At 42.4% G+C, this 8794-nt stretch overlaps 1 protein-coding gene across 2 annotated transcripts in view; it reads right to left on the bottom strand.

The window, feature by feature from the left end:
• The window catches only part of LOC110524112 (mitochondrial inner membrane protease subunit 2), a 148511-nt gene that overhangs the window by 38549 nt on the left and 101168 nt on the right, over window positions 1-8794 (bottom strand). The window lies entirely within an intron of this gene.

The following is an 8794-nucleotide window of genomic DNA, read 5'->3' as shown; positions in this document are numbered from 1 at the left end:
ATTGACTTTGAACTGCATTATATTCTCTTTCATTAAAAATCCAATATGGATTCCTAACACAAACCTCACAGAGGTGATGAATAGGCGACACATGCGGACTGATGGGGGGCATTTATCAGAGGGACTCCACCATATATCAACTGAGTTTCAGCACCTTGGACAGGGCTTTTAGAGTGGTGCCATTTGTCAACGCCACAGAACCTAAAATATGACCCATTAGAGCGCAGGTAGTGAATAGGTCAGCAAGAAACTTGGAGGCTGCTAGCCCCTAAGCGCAGTGCAGTGCTCCCCTTCCCTCCATGACCCTGGTGAAACACGGACGCCATTACAAGAACAGCTCAGCAACTCTCTAGCTAATTTGCTAAGCACTTCACATTGAACCGACCCACCGAGAGGGGAAGGAGACAAATGGAGTGCAAAATTAGGACAAAGTACCTACTAGGGCCAGTAGAGGTGCGTGGGTAAAATCACTGGGGAAGCCAAGCCAGAAAAAAAGCCATAATGCAACCAATGTTGTGATAATTGTGTTGTTTTCTCTATAACCTGTTAGGCCTATATATCACGGTCGCAAGGCATATGAACTAAAGCCAAGACCATAAGAACAAAATGGCAGAATAAATTCAACCACACCTTTCTTTAATCACAAAACTGGAGAGCAACCTCTGTCCGGTGAAGTACACAAAGCATACTGCATGTAACAAACATTTACACGACCTACTGCATGGTCAAGCAAGTTAATGTTTCAGACATTTTCGGACCAGTAAACAAACAACTATTGACTTAGAACCACGGAGAGTTACCGCAAATCGCAACGAAACCCGGAGCTGCCTCCACTATTCCAGCCCCATTTTAATTATCAAATCACATACGCTTAGTCAAATACAGTGACAACTAAACGATTCCAAAAACTATTTAGTCCAATCAACATAAGCGAAATATGATGTGGCTGCCCATGGTTTTTATTTCTGCGTGTGTGTGTGCACACGTTCATGCAAGTAGAAAAAAACATGTTGACTCAGTGTAGAGAAACGCCAACGCCATCTCTTTGATTAGATTTTTTCATGTTGAAGAAACCATCTTTCACTCATACAGTACACGCTTTCATTTGTTGGCCTAGGCTAGCATTCTAAAAAGCTTGCTTGCTAGCCTAACTTCCCTTCATGGGTAACATTAGCTAGTTAACATTAGCCTTCTACATCTAGCTACATATTGAACTTCCATCCTCTCAGGCCAGGGGCACAACAATGTATAAATGAATGGTTGGGTCAGAATTGCCGTTATAATCATTGGCCAGTACGGAGAATTAAGTAAAACCCCAAGTCCAGATCCCTATCTCCTTCCCTGGCTGATATAGGAAAGGGATAATTTTAGCTAGCTAGCTAACGGAGCACATCAACACAACGAGATGCATAACAAGTTTCTGTCAGTTACGTATATTCTTGATGCGATGTGATCGGAGTGAAGCCAAATCCATACTGGCTTCTCTTGACAATTTTTTTTGATGTTCCAGGACCATTCACAGTTTAGCTGATTGGCTATTATTTTTTTTATCAAGGGAGGACAAATGCTTGCTGGCTTCTCTTGCATACAATGCTACGGGCGGCAATAATGTCATTATTTTGGACCAGACAGCATCAGATAGATGGCCTAGACATACATAGACAGAAGGGCGCTGTTTCGCTCGCTTGGAGATACATTCAGCGAAGTAAAGGAAAATTATGAAACACAGAGAAAAACATTTTTTTCTTGGTCCATTTTTTTGTGGAAGCCTGGCATCCGTTGGCATCCATGATTATTTAAAATATATATTTTTTTTATTTCACCTTTATTTAACCAGGTAGGCAGTTGAGAACATGTTCTCATTTACAACTGCGACCTGGCCAAGATAAAGCAAAGCAGTGCGACAAAAACATCAACACAGTTACACATGGGATAAACAAACGTACAGTCAATAACACAATAGAAAAATCCATATACAGTGTGGCAAATGTACTGAGATTAGGGAGGTAAGGCAATAAATAGGCAATAGTGGCGAAATAATTACAATTTAGCATTAACACTGGAGTGATAGATGTGCAGATGATGATGTGCAAGTAGAGATAATGGGGTGCAAAGAGCAAAACTATATAACAATATGTGGATGAGGTATTTGGGTGGGCTATTTACAGATGGTCTGTGTACAGATGCAGTGATCGGTAAGCTGCTCTGACAGCTGATGCTTAAAGTTAGTGAGGGAGATATACGTCTCCAGCTTCAGTGATTTTTGCAATTCGTTCCAGTCGTTGGCAGCAGAGAACTGGTAGGAAAGGGGGCCAAAGTTGGCTTTGGGGATGACCAGTGAAATATACCTGTTGGAGCACGTGCTACGGGTGGGTGTTGCCTTGGTGACCAGTGAGCTGAGATAATGCAGGGCTTTACCTAGCAGAGACTTATAGATGACCTGGAGCCAGTGGGTTTGGCGACAAATATAAAGAGAGGGCCAGCCAACAAGAGCATACAGGTCGCAGTGGAGGGTAGTATATGGGATTTTGGTGACAAAACGGATGGCACGGTGATAGACTACATCTAATTTGCTGAGTAGAGTGTTGGAGGCAATTTTGTAAATGACATCACCGAAGTCAAGGATCGGTAGGATTGTCAGCTTTACGAGGGTATGTTTAGCAGCATGAATGAAGGAGGCTTTGTTGCGGAATAGGAAGCCGATTCTAGATTACATTTTGGATTGAAGATGCTTAATGTGAGTCTGGAAGGAGAGTTTACAGTCTAACCAGACACCTACGTATTTGTAGTTGTCCACATATTCTAACTCAGAACCGTCCATAGTAGTGATGCTAGTCAGGCTGGCGGGTGCGGGCAGTGATCAGTTGAAGAGCGTGCATTTCATTTTTACTAACATTTAAGAGCAGTTGGAGGCCACGGAAGGAGTGTTGTATGGCGTTGAAGCTCGTTTGGAAAACACAGTGTCCAACGAAGGGCCAGATGTATACAGAATGGTGTCGTCTGCGTAGAGGTGGATCAGAGGATCACCAGCAGCAAGAGCGACATCATTGATATATACAGAGAAAAGAGTTGGCCTGAGAATTGAACCCTGTGGCACCCCCATAGAGACTGCCAGAGGTTCAGACAACAGGTCCTCAGATTTGACACACTGAACTCTATCTGAGAAGTAGTTGGTGAACCAGACGAGGCAGTCATTTGAGAAACCAAGGTTGTCGAGTCTGCCGTTAAGAATGCGGTGATTGACAGAGTCGAAAGCCTTGGCCAGGTAAATGAAGACGGTTGCACAGTACTGTCTTTTATTGATGGCAGTTTTATCGTTTAGGACCTTGAGTGTGGCTGAGGTGCACCCATGACCAGCTCAGAAACCAGATTTCGTAGCAGAGAAAGTACGGTGGGATTCGAAATGGTCGGTGACCTGTTCGTTAACTTGGCCTTTGAAGACGTTAGAAAGGCAGGGCAGGATGGATATAGGTCTGTAACAGTTTGGGTTTAGAGTGTCTCCCCCTTTGAAGAGGGGGATAACCGTGGCAGCTTTCCAATCTTTAGGGATCTCAGACGATATGAGAGGTTGAACAGGCTAGTAATAGGGGTTGCAACAATTGCGGCGCAAAATTTTAGAAATAGAGGGTCCAGATTGTCTATCCCTGCTGGTTTGTAGGGGTCCAGATTTTGTAACTCTGTCAGGACATCAGCTATCTGGATTTGGGTGAAGGAGAAGCGGGGGGTGGGGGGGCTTGGGCAAGTTGCTGTGTGGGGTAGCTTTAGCCAGGTGGAAAGCATGACCAGCCTTAGAAAAAATTCTATTGAAATTCTTGATTATCGTGGTGATTATTAGTGGTGACACTGTTTCCTAGCCAAGCTGGGAGGGGGTGCTCTTATTCTCCATAGACTTTACAGTGTCCCAAAACTTTTTGGAATTGGTACTACAGGATGCAAATTTCTGTTTGAAAAAGCTAGCCTTTGCTTTCCTAACTGACTGTGTATATTGGTTCCTAACGTCCCTGAAAAGTTGCATTTCTCAGGGGCTATTCGATGCTAATGCAGTATGCCACAGGATGTTTTTGTGCTGGTCAAGGGCAGTCAAGTCTGGAGTTAACCAAGGGCTATATGTGTTCTTAGTTCCACATTTTTTGAATGGGGCATGCTTATTTAAGATGGTGAGGAAAGAAGCACTTTTAAAAGAATAACCAGGTATCCTCTACTGACGGGATGAGGTCAATATCCTTCCAGGATACCCAGGCCAGGTCGATTAGAAAGGCCTGCTCGCTGAAGTGTTTTAGGGAGCGTTAGACAGTGGACCCATTACAGACACAGGCAATGAGGCAGTGATCGCTGAGATCCAGGTTGAAGACAGCAGAGGTGTATTTTGAGGGCAGGTTGGTATCTATAAGGGTGCCGTGTTTACGGATATGGAGTTGTACCTGGTAGGTTCCTTGATAATTTGTGTGAGATTGAGGGCATTTAGCTTAGATTGTAGAACGGCAAGGGGTGTTAAGCATATCCCAGTTTAGGTCGCCTAACAGTACAGACTCTGAAGATAAATGGGGGGCAATCAACTTGCATATGGAGTCCAAGGCACAACTGGGGGCTGAGGGGGGGCCTATAGCAAGCGGCAACAGTGAGAGACATTTCTGGAAAGGTGGATTTTTAGAAGTAGAAGCTCTAACTGTTTGGGCACAGACCTGGATAGCATGACAGAACTCTGCAGACTATCTCTGCAGTAGATTGTGACCCCTCCCTCTTCGGCAGTTCTATCTTGGCGGAGAATACACAACACTGACAAGGGCCATAAATCAGAAGGGACAGACGAGGAACAAGTTTGATATCTAGAAAGTGGTACAACTAGACTGCTGTAGGTATTAGAGATGTGTGTATTTTTTATGTTTTTTTTTTCATTTTAATTTACTGGCAAAGAGAGATAATTGCTCCACGAGATAAGATAAGAATGCTTGTTTGGAGATCTTGGGTCTGTATTAATATTCCCTGGTTCATTAGGGTAGCTTACTTGAAAGGAGAAGAACTGACAGGATCTCCACTGAGGTTTCATCACATATTCTTCATTCCTCTGTTTGTCTGTTTTTTTGTTTGTTTTTCTAACAGGACTTCTGTAAAACCCAGGGAATTTATTGAAAGTTCCCGTCATTTGCAGCCCTAATTTTAACTGTTAAACTGATAAACTGTTTCCAACAATAAAACTCCTACACTACAGTGTCATAATAACATGTTCAACAGCTTTTGATATTAATGTCTGCGGCACACCAGTATCAATCAACGGGGGTGTAAGTGCCATACTTCTCAGTAAATTAAGTTAATCTTGTTCCGACGGGGGTGTGTTATGAGTGTTAAATCACCGAATCCCTCAACAGTAACCGCACACACACTGGTGGGCATTCCTCTTATGTAGATATGATTAACCCACTGATCATTCTCTCAGGGAAATATGTGTATAACATTGCGTATGACAAATAGGCAGCATATGATACACTGCATTTGAATTATGATATTCATGGGCAGATCTGGGAAAATTAGTAAGTCATTTTTCTACCTCCACATATAAAGTAATCCATTGTCATTTTGAATATAATCTCCCAAGCAGGACAAGACAGTGTTTGCATATCTGCAATTAGGATATTATAATTGAAGGCAACAAATTCTATGCAAAGGGAATTTAGAGCTTTATGCTTTTCATGGAGATACACTACATGACCAAAAGTATGTGGACACCTGCTCGTCGAACATCACATTCCGAAATCATGGGTATTAATATGGAGTTGGTCCCCCATTTGCTGCTATAACAGCCTACAACTCTTCTGGGAAGGCTTTCTACTAGATGTTGGAAGATTGCAGCAGGGACTTGCTCTGTTCAGGCCTGTCAAGTTCTTCCACACTGATCTCAACAAACAATTTCTGTATGGACCTCACTTTGTACATGGGGGCATTGTCATGCTGAAACAGGAAAGGGCCTTCCCCAAACTGTTGCCACAAAGTTGTAAGCACAGAATCGTCTCTAGAATGTCATTGTATTATGATTGCCATTCAACGGAACTAAGTGGCCTAGCCGGAAAGATGAAATACAGCCCCAAACCATTATTCCTCCTCCACCAAACTTCACAGTTGGCACAATTCATTCGGGCAGGTGGCGTTCTCCTGGCATCCGTCAAACCCAGATTTGTACGTCGGACTGCCAGATGGCGAAGCCTGATTCATCCAATGGCGGCGAGCTATACACCACTCCAGCCTACACTTGGCATTGCATGTTGTGATTTTAGGCTTGTGTGCGGCTGCTCAGCCATGGAAACTCACTTCATGAACCTCCCGACGATCAGTTATTGTGCTGACATTGCTTCCAGAGGCAGTTTGGATCTCGTAGTGAGTGTCGCAAACGAGGAGACGATTTTAACGTGCTACATAATTTGAGTCAATTAGAGGTATACCTGTGGATGTATTTCAAGGCCTACCTTCAAACTCAGTGCCTCTTTGCTTGACATCATGGGAAAATCAAAAGAAATCAGCCAAGACCTTTTTTGTTGACCTCCACAAGTCAGGTTCATCCTTGGGAGCAATTTCCAAATGCCTGAAGGTACCACGTTCAACTGTACAAACAATAGTATGCAAGTATAAACACCATGGGACCACACAGCCGTCATACCTCTCAGGAAGGAGACACATTCTGTCTCCTAGAGATGAACATACTTTGGTGCGAAAAGTGCAAATCAATCAACAGCAAAGGACCTTGTGAAGATGCTGGACCAAATAGGTACAAAAGTATCTATATCCACAGTAAAACGAGTCCTATATCGACATAACCTGAAAGGCTGCTCAGCAAGGAAGTAGCCCCTGCTCCAAAACTGACATAAAAAAGCCAGACTACAGTTTGCAACTGCACATGGGACAAAGATCGTACTTTTTGGAGAAATGTCCTCTGGTCTGATGAAACAAAAATAGAACTGTTTGGCCATCATGACCATCGTTATGTTTGGAGGAAAAAGGGGGAGGTTTGCAAGCCGAAGAACCTCCCCCAACCGTGAAGCACAGGGGACGCAGTATCATGTTGTGGGGGTGCTTTGCTGCAGGAGGGACTGGTGCACTTCACAAAATAGATTGAATCATGAGGCAAGAACTTATGTGGATATAGTCAAGCAACATCTCAAGACATCAGTCAGGAAGTTAAAGCTTGGTCGCAAATGGACCTTCCAAATGGACAATGAGCCCAAGGATACTTCCAAAGATGAGGCAAAATGACTTAAGGACAACAAAGTCAAGGTATTGGCGTGGCCATCACAAAGCCCTGACCTCATCCTATAGAAAATTTGTGGGCAGAACTGAAAAAGTGTGCACGAGCTCTGTCAGGAAGAATTAGCCAAAATTCACCTAACTTATTGTGGGAAGCTTGTGGAAGGCTACCCGAAACGTTTGACCCAAGTTAAACAATTGAAAGGCAATGCTACCAAATACTAATTGAGTGTATGTAAACCACTGGGAATGTGATGTTAGAAATAAAAGCTTAAATAAATCATTCTTTCTACTATTATTCTGACATTTCACATTCTTAAAATAAAGTGGTGATCCTAACTGACCGAAAACAGGGATTTTTTTACTAGGATTAAATGTCAGGAATTGTGAAATGCTGAGTTCAAATGTATTTAGCTAAGGTGTATGTAAACTTCCGACTTCAAATGTATAGTGTACGAGTAATAATGTAGGGCAGAATCCTATAATCGGAGATATTCACGTGCAACCTGACCTTGAGCTGTTACATAAACTGCAAATCTGTCATTGACATCAATACAGTGGTTTATATGAAAATTAACGATACAGGTATATAAAACCTCAAATGGCAAATGTATAACCCTTGAATAGTCACCCAATAACTAAAGAAATACAAACTCCTCAGAGGAAGTAGGATATTAGTTGAATACATTGGGTACAATAGCAGGTGTAGATACTCTCAATTCAAAAGCTGTGGATTTATCATTATTTTCCAAGTGTACAGTACCCAGGCCAGGGTTTGCCAACTGGCGGCCCGCGGACATAAGACTACAAAAAACACCAGGAAAACAATGCCAAGTATTCTGTTCCCAAGTATTCCCACGCATAATATAGAAATGTAAGCAAGGTTTGAAATTATTATGATTTAGTCAAATATATATATATATATATATATATATCCGTTTGGACATTTTTGCGGTCAACTTGCAGGTTACAAATTATATTCCGGTCCCCCGAACATCTGCTCAAGAAACAAAAACATCCCGCGGCTGAATCTAGTTGATGATCCCTGACCTAGACAATATGTGAGAAAATTAGATAAGAGAATTGTGGTATAGAAGAATGAAAGCCTGGGAGTGAGAAGAGGGCAGAGAGGGCGGTGATTGGGTTCAGCGGTGAAAGGGGAGGCATGCCCAGAGAGGACAATAACATGTCAAAGAAAAACTATCCAGCAGACCGGGTAATGTATCTGTCAAATCAAAATCAATGTTTATTGGACAGGTGCACTGGGTACAGGTTGAAACGGTACAGTGAAATGCTAACTTGCTAACTTTCCATAACAATGCAGTACTATCAATAGCAATCAAGATCCACTGTGATGACATGATCAAAATGTAATCAAATCACATAGACCAAAGCCAAGTCTCAGAACTTAATGCAATTCAAATGCACATTTTAGTCGTAGAATACAGGGTTTTAGTACATTCTTCGGTTGTTTATTTTCATTTCTGGAAAACATCTGGGAGAACAGCATAATGACCTCTAGTTGAAGTAAACAAATATCTCTTATTATAATGTTTCCACT

This window comes from Oncorhynchus mykiss, chromosome 1 (assembly GCF_013265735.2).
Source record: "Oncorhynchus mykiss isolate Arlee chromosome 1, USDA_OmykA_1.1, whole genome shotgun sequence".
Classification (NCBI taxonomy): Eukaryota; Metazoa; Chordata; class Actinopteri; order Salmoniformes; family Salmonidae; genus Oncorhynchus; species Oncorhynchus mykiss.
Note: the sequence above shows the minus strand (reverse complement) of the source record. Positions and strands in the feature narration are given on the sequence as shown.